Source organism: Rhopalosiphum padi, chromosome 4 (assembly GCF_020882245.1).
Source record: "Rhopalosiphum padi isolate XX-2018 chromosome 4, ASM2088224v1, whole genome shotgun sequence".
Taxonomy (NCBI): Eukaryota; Metazoa; Arthropoda; class Insecta; order Hemiptera; family Aphididae; genus Rhopalosiphum; species Rhopalosiphum padi.
The window spans coordinates 19,232,946-19,256,987 of record NC_083600.1 but is presented as its reverse complement, the minus strand read 5'-3'; the positions used below and the strand labels follow the sequence as shown (position 1 = coordinate 19,256,987).

Genomic DNA, 24,042 nt, shown 5'->3' with positions numbered 1-24,042 from the left:
TCGGTTTAAAATTCCTAATTTATAATCACTACCAATAATCATTAACAAAAATAATAAGCATTTCATTTTATACAACTTAAAATAGGTACCTGGTTTATTTTCATAAACTGTTTATTCTTTATTTGAAAAAGTTTTCATTTTTATAATTAAATTGATTTACTTGTTTACCTTTATAAACGTTATTTAAATGATGAAAATATTGTTTAGATAGGTAGTTCAATAATTATAAAAAATTATATACATATATTTATTAAATAATGAAGAATCAATTATTGCCGATGGAAATTAATATTTTAGTGCTTGCAAAAAAAAAAAAAAAAAATTAAACTGAAGGTAGTCAACAATTAATTACTAGTTAAATTATTTAAACCGAAGTAGGTACTATTTATACTTTTAGTAGTACATAATCATAAAAAATTGTTTATTTTTATTTCCAATCATTAAATTAAATAATTAATTTATGGATTTTCTTAACTTGTATGGATCATAAAAACTGTTTCAAAAGATATAATATTTAGTATTCAATCTTTGTAATGGATACATTTTATAATATTGTATTCATGGCTAAGGAACTTAGCTCTTGTTTGCTTCACTCGCCACTATCAAAATTAAAATTAAAATTTTTTTATGTAATAGAGAGAGTATTATTTATTTAAATTAAAAGATTTAAAACAATTGTAACTAAATCATAATATTATTTTCCTAATAATATTTATTTATTTTTTAATAAATTATTATACATATTTATTTAATTAAAGTTAAATAGTTAAAAAAAAAGCGATTTTAATGTAACCCTGAAGGTATAAGTTAACGGATTTTTAGATTCATTGATTTGTTATTATTATTTAAATAAAACGCGAATATAAAATGAACAAATTTTTTCTAAACATTAATAAACTCTTATACTATCAACGTTATCGTGTTTCTCTGACGACAAGTGATGAAGTATAATACATAAAATATTGATTGCGTATCGTAATTATACAAAATATTAAATCAAGTAATTTTAGCGTTATCATAATAATAAAAAATTACTATTTAACTGTTATAACGATACAGAGTTACGTTTTGTGTTTAAGAAATACGCGTTAAAATGTCATGTACGATATTTGTTTTTACGAAATGTTATGTGTTAGAAAGACTCAAACACCAATAGCATTTCTTCTCAATGCTTACCTTATTTCAGTGTTTATTATTAATTCTGATAATTATTTTTAATTTAGCGTGTTGGTGTTAACTTTTAATTATGAGCAATACCATGTAATTAAACACTAAAAATATGGTTAGCGTATTATATAATTTTAATTATAATCGATATTCGTTATAATACGATTTAAAACAATCCACTGATTGGATTCACAGGATACAGGTATTTTATTATTATATTGTATTCATTTATTTACATTGTGAGCTAAATACGTTTTGTATGAATTGCATAACCAAAGTTTATATCAGAAAAATTCCTACATCGAAGGGATGTGCTTATAAATATTTATAAGATTACACAGTGTTTTTTTTTATTAACTTATAAAACATACCTAAAATATTGGTTAAATTAGATGGTGTATTATTTGATATTATATTATGTATATAGTTAGTGACGTTAGTGTCACCATTCTCTTTGATACTCTTATTCTAACTCAGTTCTGGTTGTTTTGATTTTGTTTTATAATTTGTCTAAATCTATAGGCGTACTTCTAGCAAATAAATAAAATAAATATTAAAAATTATTGTGTTTTTGGCAAGTACCACCTGATCTGCAACTAGTGAATTTCGCCTGAGTATTTGCCATGATTATTTCCTGTACTCTTTTATTAATACATATATTAGTTAATTCAATTATACAATAGTGTAAATATATGTTGATATATTACTTAGTGTATACATATTATCTACATTTTAAACAGATATATCATTATAATATATTAAATAACTTAATATTTAAAAATATTGAACCAAGAAAACTACGATAAAATTATTGAAGTCGTTACAAAAATTATTTTCCATTTAAAACACATAATATATTTTTTAAGTCAATTTATTGGTTTGTTTTATATTAAATGTAATTTTAGTAGTGATATGAGAAATATAAATTGCAATGAAATATGTTGAATACCAAAGCCTACACGTAAAAACTGAATGTCATGGACCATAGTAGTAGGAGGTATAATACTTGTAAATGCTTTATATAGGAATTTATAAATATATTTATTTTATGGTTATTTCAAGCTAATATTATATTCTAGTTTTTAACCTCGACCATGTAATGTTCAATGTTTATAAAAAAAAGTCACTGCTCCAGATAAAATACGCAAAAACACGCAACGAAGTTGACGAATAATATAATATTGTCAATTAGATAATATTAATTAAACGAAAACAAATCCCATTAAAGTATTACACTGCTACCATTACCGCCATTATCGCGCATATTTTTGGTTCTGTCTACAATACGCGTGTACCATATTGACAAACGTTTTCGTGTAATAGCGGGCCTATAGCCTATAATATAACAAACACGCGTATTGACGGTCTTTAAAATATTATAGAATTTCACGTGAATAATATGTTTTGGCTGTAACTATATGATGTCTAACCTGTTTCATTAGAATTATTGCAAATTCGGGTCACGGTCAGAGCGTTAGACTATATCGCTACTTAATCCACATAGTTACTAACTACCACAAAGTTTCCCCTGTCACGTATTTTTTTATAATTCGCTTGTCTATCCCCGAATAGTTGTGCGTCACCAAAATGCCAAGACATCCCTTAAGGCCCAACTCTTAACCTTGATATATTATTATTCATTAGCACTTCCTGTTTAGTTAAGGAAATATCCGGTTATAGTTTATAGTTTAACAATTTTATTATGTTCGTTGAACGATTACATTTATATTTTCAATGACTCTAAGAACGTATGTCGCCATTTACTTCCTATTAGTGTTTCAAGTTCATCATGGGGCTAGCAGACGAGTTGATTATTATAAAATATGTTCTCTTGTCATAACTACTTATTTATTGTCATGTACTCATGTGTTAACAGTATTAAATATATATATATATATATGAATTATATACTAGCGGCAAATATACTCGAAAGAACTATTAAATTTATTACTGTATGTCTGTATACGATAATGGATTGATAATGTATTCATTATTTTACAATATTATTACTTTGGTTAAAACTATTATATTACATTATGAACAATTGAAAAATAAAAATTTTTCTTAAATTTTATTTTAAATAGTCAAAATCAATTGTTTTACTTATATTCATGTATTTTGTATTTCAATTAATATTTTATAATTTAATAGACAAACTATATAAGGCAAGAAACTTAAGCTAAAAGTTTCTTTCAACATTTTATACTTGTAAAAATATTTTTCACTAGCATTTTTGAAGACATTTAATTCATTATGAAATAATGAATTAGTATATACCGTAGTTTTAAGTTAAGACAGTTAATAGTTTAATACTAACCGATTATGAGTTATTTAAAAAAAAATCATTGTTATTATTAGGAAAATAAACAATGAAATAATAAAAAATAAAATATAAAAATTATTATTTTTTATAAATAAATAATTAATTATCGTTTTCTTTAAAAATTATTTTAACCTTATGCCTATCTCAAAACGAAGCGAATAAACGAATTATTGTTGTGACTTACGTGTATAGAGATTATACATAGGTATAGGCATCCAAATAAAATCCAATAGTTATCCAAAATGAAAATTGTGTTCAACACTTTTATTTTATTAAATACACTTTTATAAATTTACTGTAATTTTCAATTGATAAAAAAAATACGAACAATTACAAATAAAAAGTAATTAAAAAAAAAAAAAATAAAAAAAATAAAACACTGTCGCGCACTTTTAATAAAAGTGTATCAGTTTCGCCGGTCGACTACTGAATGGATGTAATTTATTGGATTTGTTTTGTTATAAATCAGTTGAGCCGGTCCGATGAATCATGAACGTTTTTCATCTCTTGAATAATTCGCCTACTTCCTTATGGGGTTTTTTTTTTTTATATACACACACATTATTTTGGAATAGTATTAATGTCGATGTATCAAACTGGTTGACCTTAGAAGGGTGTTGATGGTATAGCAGACATTTGCGTACAATTATCGGGAAAATACGTTTTATACGTTACAATATTATGTGTTATATATTATTACGTATCGTATAACGATATTATATGCAAAACAATCGTCTTGTCCGTACGTCATTGATGATCACAATGATTATCATTGTTTTTCGGCGTGTGTATAGTCAACGCAACAGTTTCGGCGGCGGCGCGAATACGCGATTTCTTTCCAAGTGCCTATCGGACATGATATTTTCTCGTTGCAAATATACATACATAAGGGGCATAGGTACCTATGTTATTCGCGTACCACCACCGTGGTCGTGGTCGTCGTCGTCGTAGGTGTGGCCACGGGACTATATTATATACTATTATAATGTGCCTACAGTTCTATATGCCTCTAAAATCCGTCACAAATTATCGTCATGTTTGATTATCATATTATTACATTACAATCTGGACGGTTGCTGTAATACCGCGATCGCGTTATATACGTATACGGTATATACATTTCATAACGGCTGTATGCGCGCGCCAACGGTCTGACATGAATAGGCGACGCTAAAAATCGTCAGGTTTTCTAAACAACGTTTTATTATTATTATAATACCATACCGCATATATATATATATTTGTGCTGTACGCAGAATAATTTGTTTTCGCAAATTTTTGTTTTTATTGACTACTAACAACTATAACAAGGCTAATGGCTATACGGTTGAACTTGATTGCGTAGGTATAAAATATTGTGTGCACCGCGGCGCTCGTTCGTGTATTATAATAATATTTTAATACTGTACTATATGTATTGTATTTGTATATTATAGCGTACGTTCAACAATATGGTTTATCGTATCACGTGTATATTATATTATTATATTGTATCGTATACATCCCGTGCGAACGACGTAGGTACGACGGATATACGAAAATAAATAAATGTCTGCAGCGATATTTAAAATAATATTATTGTCTTACGTAAACACGCGAGAATTGAATAATATTAATTTATACCTGTTCGACAAAAAAATATCGGATTTTAATTCCGCGTTTGCGATCAGTGAGAATATAGTATTGCACTTAAATAGATCGTTATATTATAATATAGGTACCTATATAATATATATATATACTAAACAGACGTATATGATGACATGTGCGGCTATTACGGGTTTACGAGTCAACAGATTGTATAATTTTTGTCGTACGATTTTAAATCATCGTGGTAATAATATACTTATCGTCCGTTTCGCGTATTACAGAGAAGTTCGTTCACTTAAAAGAAGATTTAGTTTAACTAATCAAGATATAATTGTATGCGAGCCTACGTTAAACTGGTTAGGTGCGCTGTATTCGTTTTTATTAGTCAACGTCCAGCAGTGCGCTGTTAACATTATAATATGACGATGTCGTATTGTACGAACACAACAGAGGGAGACCTTTGTCGAGCACAATGCATTTAACGCTTAACTATCAATTCAAAGTTATTATTGTGTATTTTTTCGTACAAATGAATAATGATTAACCCGTAAACATTTGTCCCATTATATCTACAAACAGATATTACAAATGAAAAAAATGAAAGTTTTGGCGAAAATATTGTAGTCTTAAAAAAATCAATTGTTGATATCGATACATATACTGTTCGTGTATACACAATTTTATCAGATAATATATTATATTTTGATCTACGCGGATGATTACACGTAATCGACACAAGCGTATATTGAAATATTGTAAGGTTATCATTACGTAGTGTAACAAGCTTAATAATCAATAAGAGTATTCATAATTTTTTTTTATGAAATGAGATTATAATGGTATAACTACTTGTCTATGATTAAAACATTGTTTGTAATAGGTTTTATTGCTGTTGGGCTTAACCAAGTTATGACGTTAATAAAAACGTTTGTTGGTTTCCAAGGGTATTTAAATTATATAATTGTACGTCATCGATTTAAGAAATAAATAGACACATATTCGCAATATAAAACATAATGTTTATGCAAATTTAAAATTTAACAAGAGTCATCGATACAGTATAGAAATAATCTATAAATATAGATTATTGTACTGATATGAGTAACGTCAACAATTAATACAATTTGAGATTAAAATTAAAATAAACAAATTTACTATTATTTATTATTATTTAATAAATATAATAGTAATAAATATGAATTTATTGTTATTTAATTGGAAATGGCTAGTTGTCAAATCAATGTAATGAAATGCATTTTTTTTTTCTATATTATACCTATAAAACTAAAACAGTTATTAAAAATTAACTCGTATTTAACATTTATACATACTGATCTGGTTATAATTATAGAAAGTACTTGTTATTTCTTATAGAAAAAAATCGTTACTTGTACGTGTTGCTAATATAATTTATTTGCATACAGTTCAATGGACGAAATCATAGTTTATCATGTGTAAATTTATTCGTATAATTTAACATTACATTTTAAAGACGCCGCAGGAAGGTCAATTTTTGTTTATTGATTACTATCAAGAAATTATTATTAAGCAAAATACTGTACACGTCAGGGCGATGTAATTGCGGTTTCGCGAAAAATGAATATGTCAACAAATCGTCATACATAATAAACCGCAGGGTTATCATGCTGTATAGAAGAAAACCACACGAGAACGATACTTGCGCCTTGTGTAGTTGTGTCCTATTTTTATAAAAATATCTGAGGCCGTACAGGTACTTAATTATTATGATATATTTATACACATCGCCGCTACTCACATTAGTCGCAACGTAATTATCGAGCCGTCATCATATCAAATTTTTATATATATCATGTAGTGCACGAAATAGGAAGTACACCAAACAATTCCGGTCATAACGCATTTAAATATGCAAATTTACTAGGAAATTATTTTGATGTATTCGCATAAAATAATTTAACTTGAGCATTTAAATGACAAAACTGGTTACAAGGTTTATATATATATATAAAAATATAACATAATATACTCTTATACTCGTATTAATAATAATAAGGATTTTTATTTTAGCCTTCTGTTTTCGTTTCAGACCTACAAATGAATTACAATGTTTCTTGTTTCTTTATATTGAATTAGTATTGGTGTTCTTTTTATGCCGATAATTGTGTACTTATTTTTTTATAATTACTATGAACACATTAATTTAATCCAAAAAAATCAAAAACAGTTATTTTCTAAAATCTATATTTTATCCGGGTCCATAGGAAATAATAAAATTAAAAAAATATTTGTGTTGAATAACAAACAATTATTTTAACCAAGTTATTTTTAAAAGCGATTTTTAAATGCCATATAATGTTTGCCTACTATACTTATGAGTTATTAGCTATTACATTATGTATTTCAAACTTATTTTCGCAATACACGCTTATATATATTATTATCTCACGCCGAGGTAAGCGAAACGAGACGAGATCTCAGCATCCGATCTCCGTATCTTGTACTGTAATAATTTTTTGTGGTTTTGGATTTATTTAATAGCGTTAATGGAATAAAAACGTAAATTTTAATTATTTTATAGATAAAACGTGTAAACTATATTATTATTGAACAATTACCTACATCGCCCAAAACAATTATTATTAAAAAAATGTATATTGTTAATATAGGTACTAAAACAAGATTTGATTAACCTTCAGTGTGATCGAATTAATGATATTTATTATGACTTTGTACAATATATATATATATATATATAAATAGGTATTATTATCTTAAATGTGGCTGTTAGAGACAATTATTTTGAGATTTAAGTACAAGTACATTTACTTTTTTTAAACTTTAATGTGTCAATTATAAAATCATTAATGTCTTTTAATGGTTCTTGCTATACTTCAGATTATTTATATTTATTTTTTAAAGATTAAAATAAATCGTCCAATCATTTAATCTAAGTGTAGAAAGAAGGTGATAAAAGTTCTAATGAAATTCAGTAGTTTCATAAAATGAAGAACATAATATATCAATATATGATTATGTAATTATTAAAATATGTCTATTAGAATATATTTTCCATCTCCATTTATCAATTACAACTGAAATCACTTTTTTTTTCGTTAATGTTAGTCGACAAATTATGACTATGTTATAGGTATACAGTACATATATGTACTCATTTAACAGAATCTTAGATAATATCACAGTTTAAAGTGTCGTTTAAAAGATTGAGAAACTGTAATAATTTTAGAATTTTTTATATTTTTATTTATCTAAGAACATTTAGTATCCGAATTTTTTTTTAATCATATATTAATTTATAAGAAACCTATAAAAAATGTTATAAATATGAAATTTTCCTCAATTATTATTTAATTTACCTGCATATACTTAATAGAGAATAGTTTTCGGATTCTTAATTTTGATCTTAATGCTAATTAAAATACACTTGGATAATGTGCATGTTGCATTTAAGTATCTACATCCACCCTTGAACTATATACCAGCTGCTCATGTATAAATAACTATTTACTAGTTACAATCATTTCATCTGGTATTTACATCATACACAACCATCAATTAATAAAAAATTAGGTGCATATAGGTACCATTAGATATTATAACTATTGTATATTTCATTTTCATCATTACTGTGGTCAATATTAATTATTCTTATAATTTTTTTTTTAAATTATTAAAAGATACTATTATCAAAGAAACAAATCATGTTAACATTATAATGATATATTAGTCTGAGTTATCTCAGTAGTCGTCATGACTACGCTACATGACTCAATGCCATTTTTGTGGAAAATGCAGTATTCCTACTAGCTACTTATAATTCACGCAGATAACAAATCTTGGATCTTAATTAATCATAGCAGTGCCCAAGTGTGTTCATTGTATTCATTTCAAATTATTTAATTACAATTAAATCGAAGTGCTATCATAATATATATCGGCTGACCTCGATATATTATGACTGTCTGAGTATAATTGAAGTATTTAAAAAAAACCTATCCGATGATATTTACCAAGGACTAAGAAGAATTGTAAAGGATAAAACATTATCCAAAAAATACTGATGATTATTCTTTACAATAAATTATATGAAACTGTTATGTAATAGTAGGTATAATATATAATATGTCCAAAGAGTAAATTATTAAAAAAAATAATAATAATAATATATTGATGAGGAAAAAATAAGATATTTTTTTTTAGATGACGGGGAATCTTACAATGATGATTAACAATATTTTTGTATCAAAATTAAGTAATTTATTTTATTTAATGGTTATCATTACACTTTATACTTTTATTATTAAAAAAAAATAAAAAAACGCTATTATAATACGGTCATTAAAACAATTTTTTTTTTTAGTTACTATCTGGAATTCAACAGTTTTATCGCTCTCTGTAAAAACAATCGTTATGAAATTGACAAAATTCTTTTAAAATTCAATTTTATTTCAATGAGAATAATATAGGAACACTAATTATTGTATATATTATTATGTGTCTAATATAATGCATAGAATAATATATGCACAAAGAAAAAACAGATTCCCCCGAGTAAATGCGTATTATGCTAGCGATATTATTATTATTATTATTATTAGGTGTTATATATGTAAATACTATTATTCTGAGTAAACATTTGCATTTTTACTTTTTAGATTTAAACTATGCTAATAGGTCAAGAAAGTATTATATAATTTTTAAATAGTTTTATTGCCTTATGTAATTTTTTTTATATCACAGTAAATTAAAATTTCAATGTTCTGACATCAATATTTTTACTATCATATTATATTTTATGAGCGTATTTTTATGAGTTTAAATTTATTCTTTTTTATTTTAATGTAATAATAGTTTAATACGTGTTAAAAAAATTCTTTCGCTAGCACAATAACATTTCTTAAAATGTTAGACGTTAGTTATCTATTTAGATTTATAACTATTTAATCAAATTTTGTTTGTAGCATATATATTTCTGTATCATTAAATAAATAGTATTTAGATATGATAAGAAATTACAATGATATTGAATATTTATAGCTTGTGGTATTTTCTACTCGAAGTCAAAAACATTTAAAACGATCCTCATAAAAATTTAAATGTTAAAATACAAGTACTTTAAATATGATGTCTGCAAATATGTTATTCATTTTATACATTAAGCTATGATTTTAATATTATATCCTAGTATTTTAATAATATTTTGAAAACGGATAGAATAATAATTTATAACGATGTTCATATTCATGAATGCTTTTATATTGCCTATATAAGGTGCCTTTATATCATGATAATCAACAGATAATAGTTGTACTTAAAGAAAAAAAAAATTTAAGTATAATTGTTTTATTTTTATAACTCATATGCGTATTTTATTTGTTCGATATTTTATAAAAAAAATTATGTTACACAATTCTAATGAACGAACATTAATGTATTTTCACTCACTTTATATATTTTGTAACATGACCATCTCGATATCATGATATTAGAATTGGCATTGGAATCACATTATAAACAACACAATTAAAAAAAAAAAAAAAAGCTATAAAAATAACACTAAAAAATATATTTACGAAAAATTTAAGTAGTATTTGATTTTATGGCAAGAAAATATTATTTAAATTATAATACCAACGAAACCGACATTTTTTGAAAAAAAATTATGCGTGTAGTTTTAAACTAGCCGGAATAAATAAATTTTCGTTAGGTGTATTGACTGACTAACCGGCGTCAGGTAAACTAACGTATTTCGTGATAACGCGATATGTAATACATAATAGTAAACAAAATGTTACTCAGGAGTGCGAAGTGGTGGTTACGTTTCCATGCTGTTCCCACTCTCTTATGGCCATATAATAATATCGTATCGTTTTTATTAGTAGCTCACGAGAAATGCAAACATTTAAACTGCACATGTTATGATACAAACTCCTTTCTCTCGTATTTCGAATTCATTTTCCATCCCTAAATAGGCTAAGTATAAAATGTATTGTAAAGATTAGATAATACATTTTGATCGACAAATAAGTTGTTGAGCAATTGCCAATAAGTATAGTTTTAGTCAAGTATAATTTAATACGCAAAAACTAATAAATCGAATTTGAGTGTACATTTTTATGAAAACTTGTTTTAAAAAAAATTGTATTAGATAACAATTTTAATGATATAATATTATAATATATAATACAGTTATTAAATAACAGTTTTTAACTTATTTTGTACGCTAACAGTTGCAGTACCTAAATATATTAATACTGTACCTATCAGTATATAGATGAGATGCTATTTTATTACCTCTTTTGTTCACACACAGTTACCTATATACATATATATATAAATGTATCTTAAATTTGTTCTTATAATATTATATTGTAATAAGTATAAATAAATATGTATATTTTAAAAATGATTTATTTTAGTCTTTTTTTAATATTTCCAAACAATTTTATTTCATCGAGTTTCTTAATAATATTTTCAACGAAAACAAATAATTTACTTATTAATTATCCGCGATGAAAAAAAGAAATATTGAACTATTGAACTAGTTTAAATATTATGTGCTTCAGTGTCTGCGCGAAAATTTGTATTTATATTTAATAACATCTTTACTAGTGACATTATATTGAGTTAATATAATAATCTAATATAGGTTACCTATCTGAGCAGAGTTGCAATAAGACGTTACACAATTGAAATATTGAATGTAATAATTTTAGAAATGAAAACGCGTACTTAATACTTATAATTTATAAAATTTATAAACATGATATATCAATACCATAAATTTGTATCAAGATATTAAATTAGGTAAGTACCTACAAAAAACTTACAACAAGATAAATCTTATTAAATAGTGAGTGAGTGTTGAGTACAGTAGAAAAAAAATGAAAACGAACAATTAATCAGTTGAACCTACTCAGTACTCACAATATAATAATATTTACGACTGAAATAAAAAATTATAATATATCGAGTAACGATTTCCGTACTTTTGAATTGTGGGAGTGCTTGTTAAGTTGTAAATCATTATCGTTTGCTTTTATTGGACGGAAAACAACATTAAACTCTAATGCATAGAGTACTCAGTACTGTAACTAATGTAATTAAATTTAAACATAGTAAATAATCGTATGTTTAATAAAGTATCGTTTAATTTATGAAACAAATTATTATGCATATGAATAAATGACAGGAACAAGTATTAAATTATAGTGTACCACTGTAAATGAGCTATTAGAAAAATATGAAATTTAGAATAAAATCTAACAATAATTTATTTTATTAGCCAAGTAGGTGATTATTCTATTCTATACAGTAAATACTTCCCAAGGTTTTATTTTTAGATTACATAACAAATGACTTAATGATTTTGTGAAAAACGTTTTGATTTTAAATACAATATATTCCAATTATGAATTGTAATACTAAAATGTTTAAAGGACAACTGAAAAAACAATATTTTGGTTTAAACTTACTTAATAATTGATATTATTTTAACAAAATTATTAATATAAACTTAGATTAGAACCAGGTGAATTTAAATATTAAGTCTAACATTTTTTAATCGATTGATATAGTAGCGCAAACAATGTTTTACACTATTATAATCAATTATCTGACAGTTCCGAAGATTTAAGATATATTTTTAAATCCTGATGGATCTTATATTTATTATAATTTTAAAATATTTCTTAAAAATGTTTTTACTGGTTTTGTAATATTATGGACATCGTAGATCTAACAGATTCCTATAGTTCCGCTAAAAATAAAAATAATAGAACATGTGGATTATAGTATGATAAGTCAATTAGATTATAGAATGCACTGATCGGTCGAAGGACGTTTGCCAACCATTTAAAGTGTCGTTGTTGTGTATTAATAAAACTATATGTTTCACAATTTGTTGTTTACATATTTTAATAAAGTAATTTTCTTAAGACAATATACAGTGAAAATAGTTATGAATATATAAATATTAATTTTTTCGGTTACTTATCTATTATGAAATATATATACCTATTTGTAGTTTTAAATCATATTACGCACATTATAGGCACTTCTATAATAACACTATAAATAAATATTATTATTATAACTAATATTTTAAAAATAAACTTTTAGTATATTTGGTAAGATTAGCATATTATTATATTCAACAATTTTTTTATATATTATGTTAAAAGCAACAGGTTTTTTTTTTTTTTTTAAATAAATATTTAGTAACTATTATAACAATTATTATTATTATTAATATGGGATTTTAGGTAACTTAGTCTAAAACATCAATAACTTGTAGCACTATACAATATTTTTAAATTGAAAAACATTATAATTGGTTTTAAACGTATGTTTTTTTTTTTATATTATGTTAAATTCACTCTATAAAAATATTTTAAGTTCCTGGTTTATATTTTTCATTTTTAAATCTGAAATAAAATAATATATAAAGCAAAATAATTTTCCTAATAAATTGTGTAAGATCGTGTCAGATGAAAAAATCTATATGAAAATGTACTCTGTATTATCCGCTGAGAGTAATATATACACTATACAGCATACATGATGTATTTAACCGTATATCAATAAACAAATTACTAGTACTTATAAGTACGATGATTCCTCTAAGAGGATTGATAATTCCTACATGGAACATGTTGCGACCTAAATACGGAATTAAATTTTTTTAAAAACGGGGAAGTCGGCCTACAGTAAAAAAATTATTGAGTGTACCTAGTGGTTAAGTATGTCAATCTAATGAATGTGTTTAATTTTAATTTAATATCTTTTCAAATATCTATATTCTACAAATAGCACAAAAAATGCTACGATATTTAAAAATTTGTATTGTGGTTAGAAAATTAAGCTTCAAATATTTGGTGAATAGTTCAAGTCTCTATATAATTATTTGTTTTGAAAATATGACAATAAAATAAAATAGAGTTTATCGATAAAAGGATTTTTGTAAAAATTCTAGTTTTATTTTATTTTCCTTCAATTTTTAAAAGTTAAAATGAAGACGTTTTTATTTTCTACACCTGTGTACCAACTGTATAGATCGGTTTTGCTATCAGACACCAAAAGTCAGAGTCTAAAACGAATAAACATAATATACGTAGTAAGCGAATAATATAATTTATAAAAAAAAAAAAATTACAATATTTAGAAAACAGCCATGTAATATAGTGTTTAATATTTCTTTGATCACCTACCTTAGAAACTTAATTAATACACGCATATCTACGTTATACTAATGTCTTTAAAATAAATCGTGCATTCCTGCACGTAACGCGACCTGACTTTTGTTTTAAATGTCATTGTACTTATTAGACGAAAACCTCGTTAATTTAAAACTGTTCAATTATTAATCGTGTCTCCGCAGTCTTACGTTTCCCGTGAAAAGACGTGGTGGGTATCTATAACACTTTATAATATTACATATTATTATATTATAATATGGTTGTGAAATGATTCGTCTTCGCTCCAAGGCTTTGCGATCGCAAATCGTTTAATCGGGTTTCGGGCGTCGGATACTGGACGTATTCGGGTGTTATTTCAATACACACAATAATTCGAACAAACGTTTGGACGTTTAAAATTCTGGAAGTACCACCTGCTTACGATATAATATAAAATATTATTATCACATTACTATTATATATTGGCGTGCAAGTTTGGGCACGGCGGCCGTCCGATGTTCGCGGGGTTTTATTTTTTTGCGGTGGAAGCTTGTAAAAGCATCAATCATTGTCCGTTGAACGTACGCGGAATCGAACGGGATAGGTAGGTATTGTATGGTTCAACCTTTTTACGCGCTACAGGGGAATATACGGCCGGCGGCGAGTATAACAATAATTATGAGTACTTAATATTATATATATACTGCTATAAGTCTATATAACTATCGCGAACATTCGTCATTTGGCACTGAGCGCACAAGGTTCCTCTCCGTTTCGTAACCCTTCGACTATGATGACTGCCACTATTCTCGATTATTATTATAGCTCCCGTGTTATTTATGTGCGTTAATCATGATACTATGTATATAAACGCGCAATTGCAATTCGGGTACTCGAGCCGGTATCACATTACGAGCCACTCCTGCGTGCGTGTATATATGAATGACCCTTTTTTTATTTATTTATTTATTTTTTGTCGCGTATTACAGAAAGCGAAAGCGTATCCGTTTTTTTTTTTTTTTTACTTTATATTTTTATTTCTCCTTATACGTATATTATTCTATTCTCTGTTCGTAGAAAAACTGGTCTGATGCAACCTCACGCCACCATTCGGAATCCTTCCTAGTCGGTCAGACGAGCAAATTACATTACAGCTTCACTTTAATTTAAGGCCCCGGGATACGCGTTACGCAACTAAGTAGGTCTCTTCGGGAAAAAACCGGTTGGCCATTGTATCAGGGAAGAGCACACTCGGTCAAACGCGTGGTCCGTATAGTTATCAACAATAATAATAATAATAATAATAAAAACGAATGGAAAAATAATAATAATAATTTTTTTTTTATGTCCGCATACTCTCAAGTTCTATCGCCGTACTGTACATGCAGGTATATCGAGTTCAAACAGGTTACATCGTTACTTGTCGGTTATTTCCCTATCGTCGCCGGGGCACCCTATTACGTCACAAGAGGTCCTTGATCTTTGCCGCAATTATCGTAAGAGGTATATATGTCGAACCTTTAAGTGTATAACTCGCGGTGATTATGAGATTTACCGTCAACTTTTAACAAAATATTTAATAACCGCAGCTATTTTATTTTTTATTATGCATTTTTTTTATAATGCATGTAAAGAACCATGTTTATAATTAATACAATCGTTAATTGATCGTCAATAGAAATAAACTGCTAATTGAATTTATTGACGTAAACAATTTGTAAAAAAATGTAAAAAATATGAATAAATAGGCCACGAATTTTAAAGCATATAGCTTCTTTATTCATATATGCGATACAAATCTAATATTTATTCGTTTTACGTCATTCTAATTCCGAATAAACCATTTTTTTTATGTAATTACTTCTTTTAATGCATTTTTGCAATCATTCCAGCTGTAAAATTTTGATGTATTTATTGTTCTTAAAAAAATTTTAATTTAATTAATAAAAAATGTAAAAATACACTGTAGAGCGTTCGTTTCCGACGTATAAAAAATTATGTCTGATAAAAGTCAGTTTCACAACCAACAATTTAACTATAACTAAATGATCAATAATTCAAAAATTGTTTTTCAATTTAAAATTATATTTTAATTTTTTTTTTATCTCAATTTATATCTATAATTTAAGTTAATTTTTGATTATAATTTTTTTTTAAATTTGTTATTTATTATGCTTTAAAATCTGAGTCCTAATAACTAATTAAAATAATTTGAAAATTGTATTTTAATTAATATTTATTGGTCTGTAGAATACCTTTATAAACAGCTCTAATGAATCTATATTTATCGTTTTTATTTTTTAGTATTTAAACTTTAAATTAAACCAATAACATATTGCGACAACAATACTATAGGTACTTCATTTATTTGACATTATGTACGTACATAATGTATATAATGTATTAATGTCACTATAATACTATGAAGTATATATATATATATAATATAGTTTAGATACTTTTAAAATATGAATATTTCAATAACATTTAATAATGGTAAATCAGTAGATAGTATGAAAAAACAAAAATATACAAAATTTAAAATTGTGTTTCGAATGACTGTGAATCAAATCGGTTCTGCATCTTGTTAATTTTGATTTTTGAATAAAATCGATCAATAGATACACATTATTAAATGTACATCTAAAATTATAATACTGTTTAATAGTTTAATATGTGTTAAGTCATAAATGTTCATTATATGATTTTATATATTCGTAAAAAAAAATAAAAAATTACATGAAATGATATGAATGTAAATGTGAATGGGTCCAGTGTATTTTGAAAATAATGTTGTTAGATAAATGAAAAATAAATTTCGTAATATTAGTGCTTAATGAACTTTCCCTTTTTTTCATATTAAGTTTGGCACGGAAAACAAAGTATGTTTCTCCAATAGAAATGATGTAATATTGTACATTAATTATTGTATAGTAGGTATAGGTAAAATTAAACGATCTTTTTAAAGTTGTATTAGAAATACTATACCTAATAACAGTGTATTTACGTTTCACATGCGATAATCTTCAAAATTATAAATATCTATTTAAATAGAACATAATATTATAATAATATTTGGTAAACCATATTGTGAAAACAGTTTTAACACGAATACAGCATAACCTGTATTTACTATTACTAACAACGTAAGATTATTTTTAAATACCAGGTACCAATTGATTACATAGATGCGATTTATTTATTTATTTATTTGCATTTATAATCCTTAATAAGTACTTAATAAATTTTTTGCTTACTATTTATTTTTAATCTTGTGTATACAAGATCACCATAATCACACGACAAACGCTGAATCAAATCATATAGTTTAATATTTTATAATTTCATAAGCTATATTATTATATATATTTTTAATATTTAATAAAATATAGGTTAATCACTACATACAAATTGTATTATTTCAAATTATTATTACGCATATAATAATCTATATATTATACATTTAACCAGGCATGAAAGTGACTAAAAAAATATTAAACTTATTAATTTAAATATACAATAAAGAACTAAATATTTATAGAATTATGTAATTCTTAGTAATAAAAAGATTTTAGGGTACCAGTGAAACCGATACAAATATTTATAAGTTAGATAAATTTAAAATAATAAGGAATTAACATTTTATGGAGCAGGGACGCCAGTACAGGGTAAACACAGTAGGTGTAAAATTTTTTCTGAGCGATGCGATACTAACTCATATTATTTCTAAAAGTATTACAATTTTTAAAAAAAATTATAATCTTATAATTTTTTATCATTATCTTTTTTTTAATAAATGAAAACAAACATTTTTAATTTCACATTTCTAAGTTGAATTTTTTTCTGACTATTTTGTTTCATTAAACTTATTTTATACGAATATCATCCGACTATCCAAGCTTAAAACTTTTATTTTGTATTTTTTTCCTAATAATTAATTTTATCATAATGTTTCATAATATTAAATTATTTTCAGAAATAATTAGTCACATTGTGTATTTTGTCCTTGCAAAACTGGAAAATCTGTACAGTCATAGTACTCTTGCCACTATCATAGAAATGGACAAAGAAAGAACTACAATAAATTATTTAAAAAGTTCAAATTATTAATATTTTTCCTCGGATAGCATATTTCTGGCTTCAGATGTCATCGTATGGTCATATTTGAAAAATAAAATATTTAAATACAAAATTCAAAAAAAGGCGGTTATGTCTTATATAGATAACTTAAAAATAGTTACTAGAAAATTTAAATTGCTAAATTAATTTAATGATTATCGACGAATTAATTAGAATACATCGTGCTTTATCTACTTATTATCTTATTGAATAAGCATTGTTATTTAAAATAATGGCACTACAAAATATTTTAAATTACGCACGATTGGTCAGACACCGCAAATAATGTTTAATGGAGACAATTACTGGACGAGTAATCTTTCGGAAAAATTTAAAGGTAATTAATCACTACCCCTTATATCCATACAAAACGTGATATTATTAAATCCTAAAGATACCTATTACCTATACACGTGTATGTGTGTATATGTATTATGTATACATTAAGTTGACGTGGTTAGTGGTACTATTTTATTTAGTTTTAAAAATGAAAAAAATCAGTAAATTATGACGTGTCATTACTCATTATTCAGACTAAAAAAAAAAAAAAACTAAACAATCGTCAGCTAGCGATATTAATATGGTAATAAGTGTATTGTAAATGCCATATGGTATACCAACAATCGTAGTATATGTGTGGTATATATTTTATGATATGGACACCAGCAAATGAGAAATTGGCCCGAAATTTGTTTTTGACTATATTACGGACTATAACAGTTAACGCTAATGGGGACATTTTAACAACTGATTAATACTCATTTAAGTATCTATTAATGTATCTGATTTACTGTAAATTTTATATTGCTAAACCACAAACCGTATGCTACGTCTACGATACCAGTCCACAAAAAAACAAAATTCGCTAGAACTTATACTGACGACCTTTAAATTGTAATAACGGTGATTAGAGAATCGTGACCTACCTACGCCCACTTAATACTTTATTAAAATATGTGGTATCGTTGTATAAGACGATATCACTAATTGTATAATGTTTACAATAAAATGCGATATATTTTCAGAGGACTTATTTAAATATTAAGCGTATGTTAATCACTTTTGTGGATGTTATACGGTATAGCACGCAGGTGTTATTATAGGACAAAAATGGATATTATAAGAATTAACTTTAAGCGTTAATGTTTCATAATACACAGACACGCGGTAACGCAGTACTGGTCGTATAGAGTATTACGTTTTTGGTTAATACAATGCATACATATACTATATTTTAACCTATATGATTACCTATATGGTTGGGAGAAAGGTGATTGATAATCAGTGAAACAAAATGCAACAAATTACATCATATTTAAATAACTGATAAAAGTGAAACATGAAATGACCAGCCGAAAATTAGTGTATTTATGATTGAATCGAGATAATATGAAATCGTGATCGTGAGAACTGCGGACCGCTGACATCTCGATTCATGTCTTGCACATGTCCATTTCCGTGTACACAGAGAACAGATTAATATGGATGCTTTTGTGTATGTTGTTTTGCCTACACCGTTGTCCGGGCCGTCCGTCCGGCGCAGGCGAGAAAGGTATCGATATCGTCCGATTAGTTTGTTTTTAAGTTTTTCTCGTCGCATCGACGACACTATGTGACATCGGCGACGTATAAACACGGCATGCTTTTATACGAGTATCTTCCTAATTTTGAACCGTACAATAAGAGCATTGGTCGCAAGAAAGTTCTCGACTGTACACGCCCGCAAAATAAACTATTTCAAAACGACATATTATACTTACCTAATTTAAAAATTTTTTTTTATTCGACGTTAACGGCCGATTGAAATTATTGTAGGGTTAATATACAACAGTGCGTTACAGTAATACGTTTTTATGAAAGAATCCTAATATACGTATAATTATTGTATGAAAAACTGCTGCAATCATATAATGCAAGTTGTAATGACGATAATATATATTATTATAACAAGAAAACATTGTTCAAACCGTTTTTTATTTTTTTTTGAAACATAATGTTATTTTATTATGTAATTACCTATGTATTTTGTTTTTGTTAAAAACAACTATGCAATATGCATACGTCACATTCGCATAGTTTCGTCTAAGAATACCATACCAATTACTAGTATAATACTTGCATATACATTATAATAATTGTTGTTCTTTTTCCTTTCCGTATATTTTTTCCATCCAATTGTAAAATATAATTTTGAGCTTTTATTTAAAACGATTGAAAATTAAATAATATTTTGTTTTGTTTTTTATTTCCTACATTGAATGGAAGCAAACTATTATGCTAAAAAAGTTATTAATTCATTTTGGTACCTATTTTTAAGAATGTATTATTACAGTAATAGCATATATTATTTTATAATAACGATTATGATGACAACAATAGCTAGGTATATACTTAAATAATCGTAAATATCTAAGGATATAAGAATATTATTATTATTTAGGTAGATAGACCATTTGCATTTCCTTTCAAGGATATGTACAGCATTAATTGATTGTATATTAATAAAAAATTGAGGAATAAATTAATAAATGTATCAGCGTATAATTTTAATATATTATGTTTATAGCGCTACTTTTAATATTGTGAATTGATTGTTTTATACGTTCTTAAAAAAATGCCTTTAAAATCCTTAACAATTTAATTTAAAATGCATCGAAAAAGAAAAAAGAATGATAAGTTATAACGTTTCACGCATATCAATACGTGAAACGTTATAAATTGGGTTTAAGAGGTATCTATATAAAATAACTTAAATATAAACCTTAGAAAAGTTTAATAATCATTTTTTAGATTAGTACCTTATTGTTAAATTTATATTAATAATTACTTTTTTATCATTTAAGTCTCTACTATGTATATTATCTATTATTTTATTATATTGTGTAACATATTTATACATGTACTGTTATTGTTATATGTTTGAAATTGAAATTTTATTCCGAAAATAAATTATTATTGTTACAAAAGTTGTATATTATCGCAGTATTTGATGGATATGAAAAGTACAACTGTTATATTTTGTTAAAATTCAAAACGATTCCAATCATCTACATTATTGCTATGAATGAGGTACGCGATCCCGTATTTTATCCACGTACAATACAATATATGATATATAAAATCTAATTGTTTTTATGCATTTTAAATATTGTAAACGATGGTTGGGTTTTGAAATCATTTTGGATGCCTACGTCGTTTCTCCATTAATAGTTAATACGCATATAACTAAATAATAGCTAAGTACTAATTCGACGTATCAATTGTGCCATAGTTAAATGACACAACAATAATATTACACGCGCTTGTTATAATATTTAATGTCCGCGCCATAGTATACGGTAGATACCCGCAGAGTATAATTTATGGAATAATTTCACGGTTCGGCAGTCGTGATAACAACCATCAGAAAGATGCAATTATTTTGTGGTGTTGTTCAGTTATTCAATCATACGGAAATAGTCACATTATTGAACTGCATTGCACTAATTTTACCTTAGCCAATTAAGTTATAGTTATCCGCGATAGAGGACAATGATGATAACCACTATAATAAATAATAATGCTAAACAATTAATTGATATTGCGGGATCATTAAAAATGGCATGCTTATAGGTTAGTTCAAAAACTGTTGGACAGCAGATAGTCTAACCGATTATGATTTATTTACATATAATTCATAGAATATTCTAAGCTAGTATTTTTTTAAATCATATTATAATAATTTGAAAATAACTAATCGCTTAAATTTGTTTTGCATTTATTTTAGTTGCAGGCACCTACTATTTCAACCTAGTTTGTTGTTCTTATAATATTAACATATAATTATTATCAATACTATAAAATATGTGAGTGTATTCATCCATTGAATGAAAAGTCTATGGAAACGAACATCTTTAATTAGCTAATTAGCTGTTTTCCGAAATTTGTTTTAAAAAAAGAAGTATTCCAATGATTTTTCAAAATTATGTGTCAAACTATATAATACATTTCTATCACTGTCGTACACAATACCAATAGTACTAAGTAATATATCATAGTAAAAACTGAAAATTGTATGTGACTCATTGCATTAGGAATTTACGATTTACACTCAATAATGTAATGACATTGTTTTATTATATTTAATGCGTAAATTAAGTGCCTTTAATATTTATTATTTTGAATAAAGAAAGACAACATTTTTTTAAATTTTTTTTTTTTTATTATATTTTACCAAATTCATTTAATATAATATGTTTCTAAATACAAGTATGATATTATACATATATTTTTTATTTAAAATTTTGTTCCATGGTACGCAATCAAAAATATCAAAATTATTTCTTTATACTTTAATATAGATTATTATTTGTTGTACACTAAAATAATATTATAAAGTAGGTTCTATGAAATAATAATATCAAAAAAATTCAAACGTAAAATTTGTTCTTCATTTAATCTTCATAATATGTACGCTTCATTAAACATTCTGAAGATTCCGCTCATTAATTTAACGAAACTAAAAAATTAAATTTTATCTCGTATTATACACTGATTATTTTTCTTTTATCAGAATTAGGTATATTATTCTATATAGGGGCATAGGTAGGTATAGTGTATAAGTATAACTATGCGAATAATGAACAATGATAACTCATGATGCTTTAAAGTATTTCTTTAGTATGATAACGAATTACTAAGTTTATTTTGAAAGAAATCTTATTCTATTATGCTATTGTAGTATTATGTTTACAATATAACATAAAATTTAAAACATGAACAATCATTTATTTATATATATAAAAAAAAAATTAAAAATTATATGAAGTTAAAAATTTAATTTAGAGTATATATATATTTGTGTGAAATATAAATTCATACCTAATTCATATTATATTAATCTCACAATAATAAAAAATGTTGTTTAAAATAAAGTGTTTACGCAACACAATTTCTGAGCAAACAAACGTATAGGTATACGTTTAAAATTTGTGAGATATTATCTATTCTGTTGATATTGTTTAAAAGCTAACTATGTAAAATTATTGTATATGGGAAACGATTATAGATAATCTCGATTTAATGATCAATATTGTAAACAAATATATTCATTAGTTTTTTATTGTTTAATTAATTTTCTAAATAATTTCAGTGCAATTAAGAAAGCAGCAATAATTGTTTTGATTAGAAAACACTTTTGGGGTATTTAGAATACTATTAGAGCTTTGTAGAGTACTATAAGTAGGTATTTTAATTAATTATACATAATGGACATCTGTTTCTATGAATATTTTTTTCTACGAAATTCGCAGAAAACCAAAAATATCCTAAATTATACTTTATAGGTACTTAAGTTTGGTCAAAATTTCTTTTTTCATATAAAATAGTTGTGAAATTCAGTTTTAAAATAATAACAGATCACTATACTAAATTGAGGTGAGCGATCAGCGATGTAAGAACTCGATGGCTAGACATCATTCACTAACACTATAAAACATTTAACTATTAAAGTCATGTAAAGAATAATCAAAAAATTGATTTTAAAATAATGTGAGTTTATTTTAATGTCGATACAAGTTTTTATCAGAAAGTTGCATATGGACCTGAACACAATGTTTAAAGATTGGATAATTTATCTATTTCGTATATTATTCAGACTATTTTAAGAATTGTTTTATAGTTTTCTGT

The 24,042-nt window shown here is 25.5% G+C and overlaps 1 protein-coding gene across 3 annotated transcripts in view; it reads right to left on the bottom strand.

The window, feature by feature from the left end:
- The window catches only part of LOC132929479 (scavenger receptor class B member 1-like), a 41,348-nt gene that overhangs the window by 15,408 nt on the left and 1,898 nt on the right, over nt 1-24,042 (bottom strand). Inside the window, exon 1 of one of the 3 annotated variants that reach the window (XM_060994856.1) lies at nt 10,526-10,825. The exons of 1 other annotated variant lie outside the window; for it this stretch is intronic. The gene's annotated coding sequence lies outside the window, so the exon portion shown is untranslated. Of the gene's footprint in view, nt 1-3,674; nt 3,923-10,525; nt 10,826-24,042 lie in introns of those variants that run through there. One more of the 3 variants, XM_060994858.1, reaches the window with a different exon arrangement.